The sequence below is a fragment of the Lithobates pipiens genome, unplaced genomic scaffold (assembly GCF_037356315.1).
Source record: "Lithobates pipiens isolate NorthernLeopardFrog02 unplaced genomic scaffold, aLitPip1_a1.2 Scaffold_18, whole genome shotgun sequence".
NCBI lineage: Eukaryota > Metazoa > Chordata > Amphibia > Anura > Ranidae > Lithobates > Lithobates pipiens.
This window is the reverse complement of record NW_027507758.1, coordinates 222868537-222890337: the sequence shown is the minus strand read 5'-3', so window position 1 is coordinate 222890337 and position 21801 is coordinate 222868537. Positions and strand designations below refer to the sequence as shown.

Genomic DNA, 21801 nt, shown 5'->3' with positions numbered 1-21801 from the left:
CGGCCAGAAGCAGCAGGTGCCAGTCTCCTCTGGAGTTTGACAGACTGCTGGCAGCGGGGGCAGGACCATGCTCCTGTACCTAATTACTGGGGTGTGCATGTGAATAGGGCCTTAGTGAAAATCTTCCAAAAATTCCTCTAGACGTTTTCAACAAGAAAAAACTCCTATGGAAAGATATCCCCTGTGCCTCCACTCCAGTGGCAACTGTAAAATATTGGATTCCACATCACTTTCTCTTCCGATGATAGTGGTTCCTGAATTGAAGTCTTCACAACCTGAACATTAAAAAAAAAAATAACTGGTGTTTACACTTTGTTTTTTTTCATTTAGCACCTTTTTTGTAACATAGGTTTGACCACTGGCTATCCTTAGACCATTCATTAACATCTTTAAATCAGTGCTGCCAACCTACAAGATTGCAATATACTGACACAACACTCAAAATTTACTGGCACAGCCAGGTTTTTACTGGAATTTCCAAAAGTTACAAAAATACAGTTTTAAGTACAATTTTGAGTATTTAGGCTACAAATACAATTTGTAATTAGCAATATAATTTAAGGTAGATAATAAAAACGCAAAAAAACATATTTCTTATTTTAAATTCAATATAGTAAGTAGCTCAGGGACAGGAGACAGGAGTGCAAGAAATTAGAATGGGCAGGCACACACACATGAAACTGACTCTCATAGTGACACTGACAGCAGTGTGCAGCAGCAAAGATGATATCTCACTGTCACAACATGTCTTCTCCTGAGCCACAGTGACAGTCTCTTTCCAAGCCAAGTGGTCCCTCCAGCCCACTCCAGTCCAAATAGCACTGATGGTCCCGGTCCCAGCCTGCCTTGCTCCCATACCGCAGACCCACGCACAAGGCTTTGACTGCTCTGCTTGGCTCCATTGCACCATGATATCACACGACATGCTCAGGCACTGCGTCCACCAGAGCTGCCTGATCACACTGTAGCAGGCACTCGACCATATCTTTTTCTGGCAACCTTTTATTTTTACTGGCATTTACTGGTAGGAGAAAATTGTCTGTTTTTTACTGGCTGACAGTAAAAATACTGACAGTTGGCAACACTGCCTGGAATTCAAGCAGTTAAAGTTTTGCATTTTTTCTACAAAGAATATGGTATTAATAGAATTTAAAAAAAAGCTGAATGCAAAGATGAATTACTTTCTTCTCCTTATTTCCAGGTCACACGCTTTCCTTTGAAATACTTGTTTTTCCTGCACATTCTGGTGCCTACACACCCCCTGTGTGCAGAAAAAAAAAAAAAGAAATGTCATGTATTCAAAAACTGCCGACAGAATTACACTGCTGATATTGATTGTACACTTTTTCACCTTCGCACACGGCAGAAGAAACATTTTTAGACAAAACATTTTTTCTTCAATTACGGTCACTGTTTTAGCTCATTGTATTGTTCTGCAGCATTCTAACTGCTTTTTTATGAAGAGGTAAGGGGTAATTAACTAAGGGGAACACCAGCTCACTGAACCATACTTATTTCCATACAGCTGAGACTAGGGGAATTTTAATGAGTCTGTATTGGTTGCCACAGTTTGTGTTGGTGGAAAAACTGTGTGAGATTTAAAAAAAAAAAAAAGCAAATAGAAAAACATAATATGGCATATACAATTGCTACACAAGCCATATTGTAATGTAATGTCATTGAAAATTGCCTTTCCTTTTTAAACTGCAGCTGTTCTAAATTACTATCAAATTTACTGCAATATGGCAACCTGGAGGCATTCTGTAGGCTTTTGGTATATGGAAACCCCCATGTCAAATGTCAATTCTTGCATATGTGCTTGGCTCACATTCAGGTGCATCTCAAAAAAATTTGAATATCATCAAAAAGTTCATTTATTTCAGTAACTCAATTAAAAAAGTGAAACTCATATTTTATATAGATGTGTTACACACAGAGAGATATATTTCAAGCATTTTTTTAAAAAAAATGTATGATTATGGCTTACAGCTAGTGAATACCCAATATTCAGTATCTCAGAAAATGTAAATATTACATGAGACTAATAAAATAAAAGGGATTTTTAACACATCTTTGCATACTGAAAATGATGTCCATTAACAGTATAGTATGCCCTCAATACTTGGCCGGGGTTCCTTTTGCATGAATTACTGCATCAATGTGATGTGGCATGGAGACGATCAGCCCATGGCACTACTGAGTTGTTATGGAAGCTCAGGTTGCTTTGATAGCGACCTTCAGCTCTTCTGCATTGTTGGGTCTAGTGTTTCTCATCTTTCTCTTGATAATACTTCACAGATTCTCTATGGGGTTTAGGTCAGGCAAGTTTGTTGGCCAATCAAGCACAGTGATACTATGATCATTAAACCAGGTATTGGTACTTTTGGCAGTGTGGGTGGGTGCCAAGTCGCTAGCTTTATGGAGATACTGATTTCATTTTCTAGCAGGACTTGCCACCTGCCCATACTGCCAAAAGTACCAATACTTGGTTTAATGATCATGATATCACTGTGCTTTATTGACCAGCAGACTCGCCTGACCTAAACCCCCATAGAGAATCTGAAAAAGAAAGAGAGGGCACACCGACCTAGTGCAATATCCTAAAACCATAATTTTATCATTAAAAAATGGTAAGTATTATACTCACAATTGAGTTAAAGCTCATCACTAAAGATGGGCGAATGGTTTGGCCCGAGCATTGGGCCAAACTTTAGATGTTCAGACGTTTGACGGCCAGCCGAACAAACGAGTTGTTCAAGCGTTCGTTCGCCCCCCCCCCCCCTGAACCAACCACAATGCATTGCGGCGCTGAACAGTGCATTGCAAGCCCTAATTGGCTGAAGCAGTGAAAGCTTCAGCCAAGCATGGCACAGAGCACTGTCAGAGTCATGATTGGACACTGTCATCATGACTTTATCCAATCATGGCTCATTCCCGCCCCACAGTATAAAAGTATTCTTTCAATGGCAGGCACTTTCAGTGTGATTTTGGTGTGCAGAGAGATGGAACAGGGCTCTGTCCAGTGCTATTAGGTTAGTGTAATATACTATGCTATTTTGCTTAAATTGTCAGTTTAGAATATTAGTTTAGTGTCAGTCTAGGGATAGTGTGAGTGTAGTGAGGAGGACCATCATTCAGCTTTACACAGTGTGCAGCTAGAGTAGGGACAGCTCAGATGGTTTCACTGTAGTGTAGTGTGACCATGTCATTTATACATACATTACTGTAGAGTAAGGACAGCTCAGTGATGGTTGAACACTGTCTATTTGATTGCGTTACTGCCAGTTTAATGGCATTTACTTCTGTGTACGTTACTGCTAGTTTAACGCCACACAGTTTTGCGTGCGTTACTATCAGTTTAATTCCATATAGTTCTGTGTGCGTTAATGCCAGTTTAACACCGTATAGGTTTGTGTGTTACTGCCAGTTTAACGCCTTTTACTTTTGTGTGCATTACTGCCAGTTTAATGCCATATAGTTCTGTACATCACTGTATATTTGGCGCATTATATTGCAGTATTGTAGTAGTGTGAGTACTCAATTTTAAAGTGCATCAAATACCTCTTTACATTGATTAAAGTGTATCTACATACAGATTTCAACTTCTTCTTTACATTTGCTTATAAGCACCGCCCCCTCCCCCCCCAATAATGTCTGGGAGGACAACAAGTAGAGGCAGACATTCCCTTGCAGTGAGGGGTAAGGGGTCCAGCAACAAATGTGTCCACAGATAAAGGTTGATGTGGTGGCCAGTCCCCAGGCAGGGCATAATTTCCTCTGTTTAGTGAGTTTGCCCATGCTATCCAGCCACAGCATGCAGAGGAGGTGTTGGACTGGCTTACTAAACCTTCCTCATCCTCTGTCAGACAAGTGTGCAGTCCCCTGCAGTTGCCAGAGTGGTTAAACCTGCCTCTTTGTCCACATCTATTCCTGCCATAGCCCCAGCATCAGCCATTGAGGAGTCAGCTGAGTTATTTGACCACAGCATCAGCCACTTGCACCTTGATGATGCCCAACCATTACTGGATTCAGATGTTGGTTCTGAGGTTGAGAGTGATAGGAACATGAGCCTAGAGAGAGGGAGGAACACTGGTAGACAAATTGGCATTCATGTTCTCCAAGCCGCAGCGTATTGCCAAGTTGTCTCCAGGGGTAATGATTGAAATGATGAGGTCACTGAAGCAACTTGGGTGCCAGATAAAGCAGAGGAGAAAACTGAAGGTGAGGCAGCACAACCCCAAGGAGCCCGACATCAAGAAAGAGTAGAGAGCAGCTACCCTATTCCATCACATTCTGCAGCTGTTATCTCCCGGCCCACCCAAAGCTCAGCTGTCTGGGCCTTAATCAGCACTCCTGCAGCAGATTGCACTGTTGCTATCTGCAAACTGTGTCTCAGGCACATCAAATGTGGCAAAAACACCAACCATATGCATATCACTGCAATTCTTTTTGCCTTTATCAAGAGCACCTCTGTAGGGTTATTTGCCAAGTGCATATAAATCATTGCAATTTTTACAGCAAGGCCAGTTCTTGCTTTCAAGAGTACCTCTATAGCAGGGATATGCAATTAGCGGACCTCCAGCTGTTTCAATACTACAACTCCCATCATGCCTCTGCCTCTGAGTGTCATGCTTGTGGTTGTCAGAGTCTTGCTATGCCTCACTTGTAGTTCTGCAACAGCTGGAGGTCCGCTAATTGAATATCCCTGCTCTATAGGGTTATGGTGGGAAGGCGCCACCAACATCCAAAGACCAATTTTTACGCACCCGTTACTTCTATCCAAAGTCAAAGTGACACCAAAATGTATCCAAAAATTCTCTAATCTTGTTCCCGTTGCACTACATTGTGGCCTCATCATACACACTGGATCCCCAGCTGTTGCTGAACAAAATAAAGGCAGCTTGCAGGGAAAGTTTATTTTTTTGGTTTTATAAATGCAATTATTGCTGCAGCAGATTTTAGACATGGTACAGATCTGCCACTTTACAGGTAGACTAAGGGGACCCCCAGGCACTATATTGGAAGGAATTGTTATGCTTTCACTTCTCATTTAAAAATGACATTTTTAACACTCTTTTTTTAATTGATACACGTCCCCCAGGACAGGACCCGGGCCCCTATAAACATTGTATGCCCAATTACTTGCATATAAAGCTCCATACACACTATCAGATTGTCTGATGATTTTTTCCTTCAGGTTTACCAAAACCATGTAGTACAAGGGCCTGCCTGATTGCATACACATTGAAACCCCTAAGGCCGCGTACACACGCGGGGACTGTTCGCTCAACTTTGTCCGTCAAACAGTTTCAGCGGACAGTCCGCTCAAAATTAGCATGGACGGACTTGCCCACACACGACGAACGAACAGTCCACTGAAACCGTGCGTGATGACGTGAACGGCACGTACGACGGGACGAAAAATACGACGTCCTATACACTGCAATGCAAACTTTGGCGTGTAAATCCTTTCTGAGCATGCGCGGAACTTAGTTTGACGAACAAGCCTACACACGAGGGGACTGTTCGCTGAAACAAAGTTTCAGCGGACAGTTTTTCGGAATTTCCGAAAAACTTTGTTCAGCAGACTGTCCGCTGAAACTGTCCGCTGAAAGCCCACACACGAGCGGACTGTCCGCCGAAACACTGTTCAGCGGACAAAGTTGAGCGAACAGTCCCCGCGTGTGTACGCGGCCTAAGGTTTGACCTCATATTATATGGTTTTGGTAAATCTGATGGAAAAAATCAGCAGAAAATCTGATAGTGTGTATGGGGTTTAAGACTTCAAAATGAGCACTTTTGATTTTTGGATCCCATTGACTTTAATGGGGTCGTTATTTGGGTCCAAATTTTCTGGTGTGAACCGTTTGGCCCATCCCTACCCATCACATGGTACAGCATTGTTCAGTCCATAGTACATCAAAATCTGGGGCAGGTGGTGAAGACCCAATAGGCTAACACATCTCAAGGTTGAACCTCTACCTCAGAGCCAAGACCATTACTCTCATCCCTCTTACCAGCTTCAGCCCTGAAAGAATTTACCCCCTTCCTGACCAGAGCACTTTTTGCGATTCAGCACTGCGCCGCTTTAACTGACAACTGTGTGGTTGTGACGACGTTGTACCCAAACAAAATTTACGTCCTTTTTTCCCCACAAATAGAGCTTTCTTTTGGTGGTATTTGATCGCCTCTGCGGTTTTTATTTTTTGTGCTATAAACAGAAAAAGAGCAACAATTTTGAAAAAAACGCATTATTTTTTACTTTTTGCTATAATAAATATTCCCCAAAAATATATAAAAAAACTATTTTTTTTTCCTCAGTTTAGGCCAATATGTATTCTTCTAAATATTTTTGGTAAAAAAAATTGCAATAAGCGTATATTGATTGGTTTGCGCAAAAGTTATAGCGTCTACAAAATAGGGGATAGATTTATAGCATTTTTATTAATATTTTTTTATTTAACTAGTAATGGCAGCGATCTGCGATTTTTATCATGACTGCGACATTATGGCACACACATCGGACAATTTTGACACATTTTGGGAACCATTGGCATTAAAAAAATGTCACTGGCAGTGAAGGGGTTAACTATGTTCCCTGCGAGGTGATTCTAACTGAAGGGGGAGGGACTAAATATAGGAAGTGACAGATTGTGGTTCCTAGCTAATAGGAACACATGATCTGTCACTCCTGTCAGAACAGAACATGGAAGTATGTGTTTACACACACTCATCCCTGTTCTGTGTCCACTGGGTCACGATCGCTGTTGGTCGGCGGTCATCGCTTCCATCGGCATTGGTACCCCCGCTCTGCAGCGGGTGCGTGCGCCTGTTATCCAGACCTCACAAGATCACGTACAGTAACGTGACTTCACGCAGGGGAGCCAGCCTGCCACAGTAAAACTGCGGTGGCTGGTCTGGAAGCGGTTAAATAGCAAAATGACATGACAAGTTCTTCAATGTGGGGTTATCCCACACACCCCCTGGAAGGGGTAAGCGCATTCATATATCATCTAACAAATATTTTAGTTCTATGCTCAATTCATAATAGTGTATAGGGGTAAAGGTAAGACATATAATTAAGTGAACCTTAAAATCATATGAATTTATGTATGTACAGTAAGTGATATGTTGTCAGAGCCACATATACATGTTGTATGCACATTATATGGATCAGTATTTCTCAACTCCAGTCCTCAAGGTGCCCCAACAGGTCATGATTTCAGGCTGTCCATTATTTTGCAGGTGATTTGATCAGTTTCACTGCCTTAGTACCACATCCGTTCATCTGAGGCAAATCCTGAAAACATGACCTGTTGGGGCGCCTTGAAGACTGGAGTTGAGAAACACTGGCATAGATTGTTACATAGTTAGTAAGGTTGAATAAAGACACCAGTATATCTAGTTTAAGCTGAGTGAGTGTCTACAATTGTCCCTATCCCTATACACAAAGTCTAATTAAGTTGCTCATCTATTATTTCATTATTTATTTAAGGTACCCATATAGCGACGTCAATTTTCACAGCGCTCCACACATACATCGCACCCTACCCTCAAGGAGCCCACAATCCAATGTCCCAAACTCACATTCATATACTAGGGCCAATTTATTATTTATTTTGGACAGAAGCCAATTAACCTACCAGCATGTTTTTGGAGTGTGGGAGGAAACCGGAGTACCCAGAAGGAAACCCACGTAGGCACAGGGAGAACATGCAAACTCCAGGCAGGTAGGATTGTGGTTGGGATTTAAACCAGCAACCCTTTTTACTGCTAGGGGAGAGTGCCACCTACTACACCACTGTGCCGCCCAAATTTTGATGCTAATTTCCACCAAAGGGATCGGTTAGCTTGTTGTTACAGTTGTATACCATTTTCTATATAGCCTCAGACATCTGATTAATTTAATGAGAGAATTGTTCCTTGCCTTGCCTTGCTCATTGCAAAGGATTGCACAGGCCAGCATTCAGTTGCCATGTAAATCAATGAGCCTTGGCCATTACAATTTGTCCCTTCTCAAAGTCACTCATATCCTTTCACTTTCCCATTTTGTTTGCTTTAAACACATCAACTTTAAGAGCCGGTTCACACAGGGGCGACACGACTTCCAGGACGACTTTTTGAGGTAGCTTGCAGACGACTTGAACACGACCTGGGGCGACTTACAACACAACTTTAAGTCTCCCCAGGCGACTTTTGCGTGGCCAATCAGATAATGAGCTCTGAAGGGGGAACTCCACGCCAAATTAAAAAAAAATGGCATGGGTTCCCCCTCCGAGAGCATACCAGGCCCTTAGGTCTGGTATGGATTCTAAGGGGAACCCCCTATGCCGAAAAAAAACGGTGTGGGGGTCCCCCCCAGATACACACTAGACCCTTATCCGAGCACGCTACCCGGCCGGCCAGGAAAGAGGTGGGGGGCGAGCGAGCGCCCCCCCCCCCTGAGCCGTACCAGGCCGCATGCCCTCAACATGGGGGGTGCCTTGGGGAAGGGGGGGGCGCGCGGCCCCCCACCCCAAAGCACCTTGTCCCCATGTTGATGAGGACAAGGGCCTCTTCCTGACAACCCTGGCCGTTGGTTGTCGGGGTCTGCGGGCGGGGGGCTTATCGGAATCCGGGAGTCCCCTTTAATAAGGGGGCCCCCGGATACCGGCCCCCCACCCTATGTGAATGAGTATGGGGTACAATGTACCCCTACCCATTCACCTGTAAGAAAAAGTAAAAAAAAACACAACACAACACACAAGGGTTAAAATAGTTTCCTGACAGACTCCATGGCAGCCTACGTATGGGTTAATCCCGCCTCTCATACCTCATAGGACCCCACTCCCATAAATCTTTGCTTCTGAACAGAGACTGTGTTCCTTTTTTGTCCTCCTCCTAGGACCAAGGTGTTTGCTTACCTTATGAAGAGTTCCGGTCCAGTCCTGTTTGCATGAAGATCCTGATGGTGGTTATGGATTCCAGCAGTCCCAGCTATTAGCCGGGTGGAGACGGGCGATATATGCGATGCCATGAAGAGCTTACTAACCTGCCATTGGCAGGCAAGCGGCAATTTGGCCATACATCCTTTGCTATTAGCAGGAGGCCTCTGTTTTGATGTTCCGTTCGTGCAGTGGGTGGAGTACCCCCAGTCAGGATGGATCGGGATCGTGCCGTGGCGGTATCATATTGATTTAATCATTTATCATTATGGCAGCCTGTTTTTGTGTGTTGTTTGTCATCTTTTTTTTTTATTTCTTGGTATGTATGGCGGCTGGAGCGCATCTGCGTTCCAGTCCTCCGCCTCTTCCGTTCGTTCTGCGCAGGCACGTGCCTCGTTCGGATCAAGGCTTGGTCCGAACGTACGCAGTTTTTGGAAGACAGCAGTGATCGCGCATGCGCGCAAACTCCGCTGACTGACCCCAGGGGGCGTGGTGACGTCACCATCGGCGCTAACATTTAAATAGCTGTCAGATACAGCTATGGTTGGGATTGCTCTGCGGGAGAACGGTGGCTTCCCGGTGTGCTGTGTGTCTTGCTTGGAGGTATGTTCTGTTCGCCAGTAAGCTCTACTATTTGATTCCTGTTGGATGCTTATGGTGTTTTCGAATCTCTCCAGCATACAGACTTTTTTATTATGGATGTATCATCGCCCCCCAGTGGCCAACCCTTATGCTGCAAGTAGGAATATTATTTTCTTTCTGCTGGTTTTATTTTGGGTAATTACTTTTTTTTTCTTGCTGTAGTCTTTTTCTTCTCTATTTAGCCCTTCTAGGTCTGAACGTCATTTGTCGGCACGCAAAGATACTGACCAGTCTAGGTTACAACATCGTCATTCTACGTCAAGTTCTAGACGCTCTAGATCACCCTCCAGACACCATAAAGATAGGTCAAGATCTGGATCTGGTCGTCATTCAACCCACCGTTCCAGCCGCTCAGAGAAAGCCTGCTGGGGTTGTAAAACTTACGTTCCAGAGGGTAAATCTCTCTGTGAGTCTTGTTATTCTAGAGCTATGAAGGAAAGAGGAGCCGGAGACCAGCAAGTGGAAGCATTGGTCAGGAAGGTGGTTCAAGAGTCTCTGAACAAAGCAGAGTCTGATCGGATGTTTAATCCTCCTTCCGTTACAGCTCTAGTCGATGTAGACGCAGACCCTGTAATTCCGGGTCCCTCCAGACACAGTGTCTCTCCAAGTGAGTCTTCAGACAGTGAGATTGATGAATCAACTGCAGGTTTCGACTTTTCTCTTGTTCCGCAGCTGGGCAGAGTGGTCAAGGATGCTCTAAAATGGGAAGAGCCAGTTGAAACACCCTCTAAACAGAGGAAGTACTTTAAACACCTTAAGAAGGATCACCCGAATTTCCCCTTCTTGGGTGAGCTCGGGGAGATTATTTCAGAAGAATGGGGAAAAGTGGAGAGGAAGAACTCCTTGATTTCCAAGATTGCCAAAATGTACCCGTTTAAAAGTGAAGACGTTAAATATCTGGATTCAGCCCCTCTTATTGATGCGGCACTAATGCGTCTGCTCAGGCATGTTACACTCCCTCTTGAAGATATCGTTTTGTTCAAGGATGGTTTAGAGAGGAAGATTGACACCGAACTAAAGCGTATTTATATCACTGCAGGCATGGCCTGTAAGCCAGCTCTGGCTCTTGCAGCATTGTCTAAAGCCATGGAGTCTTGGACGGATGATGTTGGTGCGGCTTTGGGAAGCGTTTCGGAAGAACTTATCCGGAGTTCACCAGTACATGAACTGAAGTTAGCATCAGTCTTTTTAGGAGAAGCATCCCTTGATATTATCCGCCTAGTGGCACGTGTCATGTTCTCCTCAGTTACTGCGAAGCGCGCTTTGTGGCTTCGTCCGTGGGTTGCAGATCCTGCCTCTAAGCAGGCATGGTGTAAGATTCCCTTTGAGGGGTCCTCCCTCTTCGGGAATAAGCTTGATTTTGCCATTACCCATGCTACTGGAGGTAAATCAGGGTTCTTACCCCAGGATCGTCACCTCTTGAATCAGAGGAAAGTTCAGCCCAGACAAGAACAGGAGCGTGCTAGAGATGCTCGCCGTTACAGACCTGGTCGAGAATTTAGGAAGAACTGGAGAAGAACTCAGTCTTCAGGCCAAAAATCTTCTAAGTCAACTACATCAGGGGGTCGAGAGACTTCTAAGTCCTTTTGATATGGGGCCTGTCCAGACGGAGCAAGTAGGGGCTCGGCTACTCCATTTCCGGCACGTCTGGGCAGCCTCGATTCAAGACTATTGGACTGTCAAGACGGTCTCCTCAGGTCATTCTTGGGTGTTCAACAGTCCGCCCATTTATCAGTTTGTTCCTACAATCCTACCACTAGTGGAAGAAAAAAGAAAGGTACTCTTACACAGACTCCCTGTTGGGCCAAGGTGCTGCCATTCCGGTCCCAACCAAGGAGAGATTTCAAGGGGTCTACTCCTCCCTTTTTATGGTCCTCAAAAAGAATGGCTCCTGGAGACCAGTCATCGACTTAACGCATCTGAACTCCTTCATCAAGAAGGAAAAATTCAAGATGGAGACATTACTAACAATACGTCAGTCAATACAACCAGGTGACTGGTTGATTTCCATAGACTTGAAGGATGCTCATTTGCATGTTCCGATCGCAAAAGAGTTTCAGAAGTACCTTCGGTTCGCAGTGGGTCAATTACACCTTCAATTTGTATGTCTCCCGTTCGGGCTTACAACATCGCCTCAAGTGTTTTCGAAGCTCTTACTGGCTGTAGTAGCACTAATCAGGATCAAAGGTATACGATTACACCATTACCTAGACGATCTACTGTTGCTTTCCCAAGACAGAGAACAGCTGCTGTTACATTGAACTCAAGTCATCTCTACACTCACGGAATTCGGTTGGCTGTTGAACGGGGAAAAAAGTAATTTGGATCCAACTCAGTCTCTGATTTTTCTCGGAGCCCAGTTCAACACGGTAAAAAGTACCATTTCCCTGCCGGTGGAGAAAATTCCAGTGATCCGAGACAGGATTCAGCTTGCATTGCATTCTCCTCTTCTCAGAGCCTCGCAGTGCCTCAAGATAATTGGCACGATGGTATCCACAGACCCCATGATAAAGTGGGCACAATGGAGGATGCGTCCCTTTCAGAAGGGTTTTCTTCTACAATGGGACCAGGGACCAGAGGTCTCGAGACCACCTGGTCAGGATAACCCCCTCCATGTGGGAGAGTCTCTTCTGGTGGCTCCAACGAAAGAACCTCCTCAATTGCCATTCCATAGCTCCCGTCTCTTGGATCACGGTAACGACGGACGCCAGAAACAGGGGCTGGGGCGCCCTGTGTCTGTCAGAAATAGCCCAGGGCGTATGGGAATTTCCAGCCCGAGACATAGTTTTAAATGTTCTAGAGCTTCGTGCTGCTCTCCGTGCTCTTCAAGCTTTTCCTCACCTGATTTCGGGGACCTCGGTTCTCCTAAGGCTGCACAACACGACAGCAGTATCTTATATCAAGAGACAAGGAGGCACCCGCAGTCTCTCTCTGCTGAAGGAAGTAAGCCCGATCATGTCTTGGGCTCAGATGAACTTGGCAAATCTGACGGCGGTTTACCTCCCCGGAATTCAGAATGTCCAGGCGGACTTTTTCTCAAGGTTCTCCCTGGACAACAACGAGTGGTCTCTCCATCCCGAGATATTCACATGGATTCTGTCTCTGGGGATCTTGCCAGAAGTGGACCTGTTTGCCTCCCTGTGCAATTTCAAGCTGGAGAAATATTATACGAGGTGTCGTTGTCCCCAGGCCTTCGGTATGGATGCACTGACGGATCAATGGAGGTTTCGCACAGCTTATGCCTTTCCCCCAGTTCCGGTCATCCTGTGATTCCTTTCAAGACTCAGGTGGGAGAAAGTCAAGGTGGTGACAGTTGCTCCATTTTGGCCCAACAGGCCGTGGTTTCCGCTCCTAATGCAGCTGAGTTTTCGGGATCCAGTTCCTCTCCCTTCCAGGGCAGATCTCCTGCTACAGGGAACATCTCTTCACCCATGCCCGTCCCATCTTCATCTGATGGTCTGGTTCTTGAAAGGGGAAGGTTGGAAGCATTAGGGTGTCCAAGTACTGCTATCGCTACTCTACTGAATGCTAGAAGGCCAGGTACTAATAAGGTCTATCAAAGAATCTGGGCGAAGTTTGCTGACTATATTTCTTCTGCTGGCAGTTCCTGTAGTGATCCGAAGAGTCAAGACATTTTGGGTTTCCTACAGACAGGACTAGACCTATCACTATCAGTGAGTTCCTTACGAGTTCAAATTTCAGCAATTTCTGCATTTACTGGCTTCTCCTGGGCCAAACACCGTCTTATCAGACAGTTTTTCAAGTGAGCAATAAGACTCAGACCCCAGAAAAAACCAAGATTCTCCAAGTGGGATCTTCCTTTTGTCCTGGATTTCTTTTCAGAGGAAAGGCCTGAGCATATGGTTCAATCATCTATCAAGGCTCTTTCTCTCAAAGCTGCCTTCCTGGTGGCCATAACATCGGCCAAGAGGGTCTCCGAGATCAGCTCTCTGGGTTGCAAAGAACCCTTTCTGACGTTCTTTCTGGATCGTGTGGTCTTGGTTCCCATGTTAGGGTCAAATCCTAAGGTCACATCTGTATTTCATGAGAACCAGGAGATTGTTCTTCCTACTTTTCGGATTTCCGAAGATTCTAACATTCATCCTTTAGATGTTAGAGAAGTTCTAAAACAATACTTAGAAACCACAGCTCCCTTTCGGACTTCTGACCATCTCTTTGTTTACTTCCATGGAAAGAATAAGGGATTGTGTGCTTCTTCAAGAACCATTGCAGCTTGGATTGTTCAGGCTATTCAAGGGGCTTATAAAGCTAAGGGTTTGGCTCCTCCAGAGGCGGTGACAGCTCATTCTACCAGGAGCGTTTCAACATCATGGGCGGCTGCTCGTCATGTTTCTCTAGAAGTGATCTGCAAAGCGGCCTCATGGTCATCAATTAATACCTTTATGACACATTATTGTGTTGAGCCGGCTTCTTTATCTTCGGTTAATTTTGGTTTACGTGTCTTATCTGTTGACGGTGCCAATTAAACCTTTTTTTCTGTTAACCAGCAATTTCCCACCCGGGTGTGTATGGCTAGTTATTTCCCATACGTAGGCTGCCATGGAGTCTGTCAGGAAAACGGAAAATTTATATCAAATACTTACCGTAATTTTCCTTTCCTGATGGACTCCATGGCAGCAGGAGTTCCCTCCCATTTGCTGGAGTAGGCTAAGTTACAGAACACAGTCTCTGTTCAGAAGCAAAGATTTATGGGAGTGGGGTCCTATGAGGTATGAGAGGCGGGATTAACCCATACGTAGGCTGCCATGGAGTCCATCAGGAAAGGAAAATTACAGTAAGTATTTGATATAAATTTTCCATTTTATTGCACAGCTCCGGGGGTCTTCTGTCCGTCTTCGGGGGTCTTCTCGCCGGACTCCTCCGCTATCTTCTGCTAGCTCTTTTGCTAGCGGAGGAGCCTGGCTTTCTTCTTCACCGCCGCCCTCTTCTTCTGACTTCGGGGGTCTTGTCCCCCTCTTCGGGGGTCTTGTCCCCCTCTTCGGTTCTTCTTGCCGGGCCACCGCGCCTTCTTCTAGCTCTTTTACAGGCGGTGGCCCGGTCTTCAGTCGCCGTCTTCTGTTCTTCTCTTCAGATGTTGCCACGTCGCTGCCTCCGGTCACATGCCCTCAACATGGGGGGGTGCCTTAGGGAAGGGCGGTCGCCCAGCCCCCCCACCCCAAAACACCTTGTCCCCATGTTGATGAGGACAAGGGCCTCTTCCCGACAACCCTGGCCGTTGGTTGTCGGGGTCTGCGGGCGGGGGCCTTATCGGAATCCGGGAGCCCTTTAATAAGGGGGCCCCCGGATACCGGCCCCCCCACCCTATGTGAATGAGTATGGGGTACAATGTACCCCTACCCATTCACCTGTAAAAAAAAAGTTAAAAAAAACACAACACACAAGGGTTAAAATAGTTTATTGCACAGCTCCGGGGGTCTTCTGTCCGTCTTCGGGGGTCTTTTCGCCGGACTCCTCCACTATCTTCTGCTAGCTCTTTTGCTAGCGGAGAAAACCGTCTTTCTTCTTCGCCGCCGCCCTCTTCTTCTGACTTCGGGGGTCTTGTCCCCCTATCCGGGGGTCTTGTCCCCCTCTTCAGTTCTTCTTGCCGGGCCACCGCGCCTTCTTCTAGCTCTTTTACAGGCCGTGGCCCAATCTTCTGTCGCCGTTGTCGCCGTCTTCTGTTCTTCTCTTCTTCTCCTCCTCTCTTCAGATGTTGCCACGTCGCTGCCTCCGGTCACAATGACAGGGACGCGGCGTGCGGCGACTTATATAGGGACATCACCGGATGATGTCCCCGCCCATTATGATGTCACAGTCCCAGCATCCTCTGGGACTGTGACATCATAATGGGCGGAGACATCCTCCGGGATCGGGCCACCGCCTGTAAAAGAGCTAGAAGAAGGCGCGGTGGCCCGGCAAGAAGAACTGAAGAGGGGGACAAGACCCCCGAAGAGGGGGACAAGACCCCCGAAGTCGGAAGAAGAGGGCGGCGGTGAAGAAGAAAGCCAGGCTCCTCCGCTAGCAAAAGAGCTAGCAGAAGATAGTGGAGGAGTCCGGCGACAAGACCCCCGAAGACGGACAGAAGACCCCCGGAGCTGTGCAATAAACTATTTTAACCCTTGTGTGTTGTGTTTTTTTAAACTTTTTTTTACAGGTGAATGGGTAGGGGTACATTGTACCCCATACTCATTCACATAGGGTGGGGGGGCCGGTATCCGGGGGCCCCCTTATTAAAGGGCTCCGGGATTCCGATAAGCCCCCCGCCCACAGACAACCAACGGCCAGGGTTTTCGGGAAGAGGCCCTTGTCCTCATCAACATGGGGACAAGGTGTTTTGGGGTGGGGGGGCGCGCGGCCCCCCTTTCCCAAGGCACCCCCCCCATGTTGAGGGCACGTGGCCTGGTACGGCTCAGGAGGGGGGGGGCGCTCGCTCGTCCCCACCCCCTTTCCTGGCCGGCCGGGTAGCGTGCTCGGATAAGGGTCTGGTATGTATCTGGGGGGGACCCCACACCGTTTTTTTCGGTGTAGGGGGTTCCCCATAGAATTCATACCAGACCTAAGGGCCTGGTATGCTCTCGGAGGGGGAACCCACGCCAAATTTTTCGAATAAATTTGGCGTGGACTTCCCTCTTGAGAGCTGATAATTTTGTCAGTCGCCTCCGTATAGGCGGAGATCCGACTTGGAGACGACCTCCATTGAAATCAATGGGTACCAGTCACCTACAAGTCGAATTGAAGTAGTACAGGAACCTTTTCTAAAGTCGGAGCGACTTCAGTAGTGTGCATTAAGATGGCTCTCATTCACTTACATAGATTTTTACATGTTGTCCGACCTGAGGCGACTAGGGGCGACCTGAAGTCGGATCTGAGGCGCCCCTGTGTGAACCGGCTCTTAAGATGACATGTTCACTTGCTGCCTAATATATTCCACCCATGTTCAGATGCCCTTATTAAGAGATAATCAAAGTTATTCATTTTACCTCTCAGTGGTCAAAATGTTAGGGCTGGTCGGTGTAGATCTAAGTGAATTGAGTCAAGGGGCTCTTGGCCTCTGCTGTTGCTGCTTTTGGGAAAAAAAAATCCTGATCTTTTTTTCTCTTTATGCAGTTGGTACACTTGAATTATTTGTCTGCATAGGTAAATGTTTATGCCCCTGGCATGTTAGCAGTTTCAGGGTCTCTACAAGAGGACAGTGTAAAGGGGCGAATATAGTTCAGAAGTTGTTTTCTTTTTTGCCAGTGTTAACCACTTCACTGCACTCCTGCTGACACAGTTTAACTTCCTTTTTTCCTCTAGTTAGTATGTTGCTTCTTTTTGTATTTATACAGTTATGATCTCTGAATTTCAGTAAAATTCCTTGCATGTTGAGCTTCTTTACTGACAATAAGTTCATTTTATGGGTAGGAACATACAGTTTAGTACCTCTGTGTTGGGTATTTTTCTGGTGACTGTTTAAGATAGAGGGAAGTGTAGATAACCTTGTCTTAGTCCTGAGAACACATACAGTGCCTTGCGAAAGTATTCGGCCCCCTTGAACTTTTCAACCTTTTGCCACATTTCAGGCTTCAAACATAAAGATATAAAATGTTTATTTTTTGTGAAGAATCACCAACAAGTGGGACACAATTGTGAAGTGGAACGAAATCTATTGGATTTTTGAAACTTTTTTAACTAATAAAAAAATGAAAAGTGGGGCGTGCAAAATTATTCATTGCGTTAATACTTTGTAGAGCCACCTTTTGCTGCAATTACAGCTGCAAGTCGCTTGGGGTATGTCTCTATCAGTTTTGCATCGAGAGACTGAAATTCTTGCCCATTCTTCCTTGCAAAACAGCTCGAGCTCAGTGAGGTTGGATGGAGAGCGTTTGTGAACAGCGTTTTCAGCTCTTTCCACAGATTCTCGATTGGATTCAGGTCTGGACTTTGACTTGGCCATTCTAACACCTGGATACGTTTATTTGTGGACCATTCCTTTGTAGATTTTGCTGTATGTTTGGGATCATTGTCTTGTTGGAAGATAAATCTTCGTCCCAGTTTCAGGTCTTTTGCAGACTCCAACAGGTTTTCATCCAGAATGGTCCTGTATTTGGCTGCATCCATCTTCCCCTCAATTTTAATCATCTTCCCTTTCCCTGCTTAAGAAAAGCAGGCCCAAACCATGATGCTGCCACCACCATGTTTGACAGTGGGGATGGTGTGTTGAGGGTGATGAGCTGTGTTGCTTTTACGCCAAACATATCGTTTTGCATTGTGGGCAAAATGTTCGATTTTGGTTTCATCTGACCAGAGCACCTTCTTCCACATGTTTGGTGTGTCTCCCAGGTGGCTTGTGGCAAACTTTAGATGACACTTTTTATGGATATCTTTGAGAAATGGCTTTCTTCTTGCCACTCTTCCATAAAGGCCAGATTTGTGCAGTGTACGACTGATTGTTGTCCTATGGACAGACTCTCCCACCTCAGCTGTAGTTCTCTGCAGTTCATCCAGAGTGATCATGGGCCTGTTGGCTGCATCTCTGATCAGTCTTCTCCTTGTCTGAGCTGAAAGTTTAGAGGGACAGCCAGGTCTTGGTAGATTTGCAGTGGTCTGATACTCCTTCCATTTCAAAATGATCGCTTGCACAGTGCTCCTTGGGATGTTTAAAGCTTGGGAAATCTTTTTGTATCCAAATCCGGCTTTAAACTTCTCCACAACAGTATTACGGACCTGCCTGGTGTGTTTCTTGGTCTTCATGATGCTCTCTGCGCTTTCAACAGAACCCTGAGACTATCACAGAGCAGGTGCATTTATACAGAGACTTGATTACACACAGGTGGATTCTATTTATCACCATCAGTCAACATTGGATCATTCAGAGATCCTCGCTGAACTTCTGGAGTGAGTTTGCTGCACTGAAAGTAAAGGGGCCGAATAATTTTGCATGCACCACTTTTCAGTTTTTTATTTGCTAAAAAAGTTTAAATTATCCAATAGATTTTTTTCCACTTCACACTTGTTGGTGATTCTTCACAAAAAAAATTAATTTTATATCTTTATGTTTGAAGCCTGAAATGTGGCAAAAGGTTGAAAAGTTCAAGGGGGCTGAATACTTTCGCAAGGCACTGTATTTTCTGTAATTCTTTCTGTCTTGCATTAATCAAGCTAAGTGAAGAAAGTTTCAGTGAACAGTGATCATAAATTCAGAATCAGTGCACCAGGTGAAAATGATGAAGCACTCTCTTTGGGGTGAAGCACAAAGGCACACTCAGTATCCAAAGAATCTTGTATTTTTTCCCTGAGGCTCCATTTACACCTGAGCATGGTAAAACGTGCAACGCATTTGCAATGCCATTATTTCTCAATGCCACCCCAAACATGGTGCGATTTTGGAGCAATTGTCGCATGACATATTGCGCATAGTTCTTCTTTCGGGTGACATGCGTCCCGCAAAATCACACTGCGTTTAGGGTGCCGTTGAGAAGAAATGGCATCGCAAACACATTTTGCCGAGACTATGAATCGCAGTGATTTTGTCTGCGATTCAGAATACCCAGGTGTTAATGGAGCCTTACACTTTTGTCCTTTTGTTGTTTTTGATGATTCAGTCTAGCTTTTCAACTTCTGCTGCTTGCTTTTCAGTGTCTTGTCTTTTTGCATGCAAAATATTCACATATTTTAAGCTATATATTACCATTGTTGTGGTCATAAAAACTCAGGAGTCGCTGTACTAATTATCCAATTTTAGTACAGCAATCTCTCCCGCTGTGCTATTGTGTTGTGACGGGGGGGCTTCCGCCCCACTCCCCCCCCCCCCCCAGAACACTCCAGTCTGTGGGCGCCAAACAGCAGACCTTTTTCGGTCATGCCCCTTCAACAGAAGGCGGCCAAATGGCTGGCATCTGTTAGACCAGCTGCAGTACACACGGGCTGAATGTTGGACAGTTCTATAGAATTGACATTCAGCCCGTGTGTACTAGGCTTTAGAGGCTACTAATGCTGGCCATATGTCATCAAACGCAGCCACTGTCATCAAACGCAGCCACTGTGCCATCAAATGCATCCACCGTGCCCAAATGCAGCCACTGTGCCATCAAACGCATCCACCGTGCCCAAACGCACCCACTGTGCCATCAAACGCATCCACCGTGCCATCACACACAACCACCGTGCCATAAAATGCATCCACCATGCCCAAACGCAGCCACTGTGCCCAAACACAGCCACTGTGCCATCAAGCGCATCCACGGTGCCCAAACGCAGCCACTGAGCCCAAATGCAGCCGATGTGCCCAAACGCATCCACTGTGCTCAAACACAGCCACTGTGCCATCAAACGCATCCACCGTGCCCAAACGCACCCACCATGCCCAAACGCACCCACCATGCACCCACCATGCCCAAACGCACCCACTGTGCCCAAACGCAGCCTCTGTGCCCAAACGCAGCCACTGTGTCATCAAATGCTGCCAGGTGCCCACTGGTGACCAGGTCAGGGACTGTGTACTGTGACATGCTGTGTATACAGTGGGGGAGGGGTATCTTAGCATGCAGTCAGCTTCCTCCCATGTCTCCATGTAGCACACACACAGGCAGACATGTACAACCCCCACCCCCCTCCTCAGGACTTGTTCACAGTCCCCTCACAGCCAAGTATGAGTCTTCCAGCACAGACACACATTCCAAGCAGGGAGGTTGGGGGGGGGGGGGGGGGAGTGGAGAAAGTAAGACAGTAACACAGACACAGTGCACTTTTTCCCATCCCTTACTCTCACAGTCTTATCTGAGGCTGCCGTTACACAAAAACTTACTGTGATCCATGACATCCACTGCTGCTGGCCGTTCCATACACTCACTGTGATCGTGACCGGTCTTAGGGAAGTAAAGTTGGAGATTAAAAATGCTGCTGTCACTCCATAGGCACTGATAATAAAAAAATAAATAAAACAAATGTGTTACAGATACTCCCCCCGGAGCACAGCAGCACTTACTTTGCTGACTGTGCCCTCTCTCCTCTCCTGCGGTGTGAGCGAAAACAGGAAGTGACATCTGAGTCAGATGTCAATCAAACCGCCGGGCCATAGTACTAGATACTATGAGCGCCGGGCGGAAGCTAGTGGCACTTCGGAAAGAGCCCCAAGGCGGGATAAAAGCCCGCAAATGAAGCGCCACGTCTGCAGTCTTGTGATTGCATTGACGTGGCGCTTCCATAGTGCACTGTGTCCGGCGCTCTTACACAGTGCACTATGTTAAAGGACTTTTTTTCTTAAAGGTGCAGTTTTAAAAAACATTTTTCTTTTTTGACTACACAGGAGGGGGGGGGGGGGGGCGCCCGGGCGCCCCCTATAGACGGGCCGCCACTGCCTATGTGTCCGTGCACATTGGGATGATTACAGGCATATTTTGAGCTCAACATTAGGAAGCAGGAAACAAAAAACTCTTCTGCTTTGTTTTCCTGATTGAAGCTTTCTGGCAGAAAAAAACACAAAAAAAAAAAAAAAAAAAAACACCCAGTGTGCATGGAGCCTTAGATGGTCTTTCCCATATACTTTTTGTAGCTCCTCCCACATGTGTCTTGCATTTAAACCACCATATGACCATATGCATAGTTTTTGATAATTTCTTTTGCAATTATGAGAAACATCAATAACTTAATTTGTGAGTTAAAGGGTTAATTGTGTTCTCAGTGAGTTGCAGTTGGCTTGGACCTTCTTCATTTAAATGCTAATAGAGTTTCCATGCCAACTGAGGTAATTTTTCACTGAGTGGGTAGATGAATGTTACTTTGTTAGATACTTTAAAGCAGTGTGTAGAGAGTTTTGGTATGTGTGAGAGGATCACTATTTCTCCCGTACATATCATCCTATTTATAACGATCTGTAAATTACATTATTATCTTAATATCAGTTTAGCTATTCTTTTTATAACTTTAATTTGTTTAAATGCTTGTTTTCTTGAGAATTACAGTATACCCCGAATTATGCTGTTGCGATATAGGGACCTTGTCACCAGTGAAAAAAATTGGTGCAGTCGTCATCTTCCTATTTTACTTATTTGACCCGTTACACATTATCTCAAACCTCCTAAAGGTCTGCTCTAATAGAGGTAACAGCTGTGACATCCAAGGTAGGAAAAAAGAATTCTGGAATAAAAGCCATAATTAAAAATAAATAGGCATTCGTAAGTGTATTCAAATGCATTGTTGCAAGGAGCAAGTTCAGCCCAGGGAAGCAGGCCTGGCCAATTATCCTGGTGGACAG

The 21801-nt window shown here is 45.7% G+C and overlaps 1 long non-coding RNA gene across 1 annotated transcript; it reads right to left on the bottom strand.

Moving 5' to 3' along the window:
* Window positions 1-438: 438 nt before the first annotated feature.
* Window positions 439-20644, bottom strand: LOC143990110 (uncharacterized). Its single transcript, XR_013277162.1, has 2 exons — window positions 20353-20644; window positions 439-1261 (listed from the first exon to the last, which is right to left on the bottom strand). It is a non-coding gene; the product is annotated as an uncharacterized LOC143990110 (long non-coding RNA).
* Between the last annotated feature and the right edge of the window lie 1157 nt (window positions 20645-21801).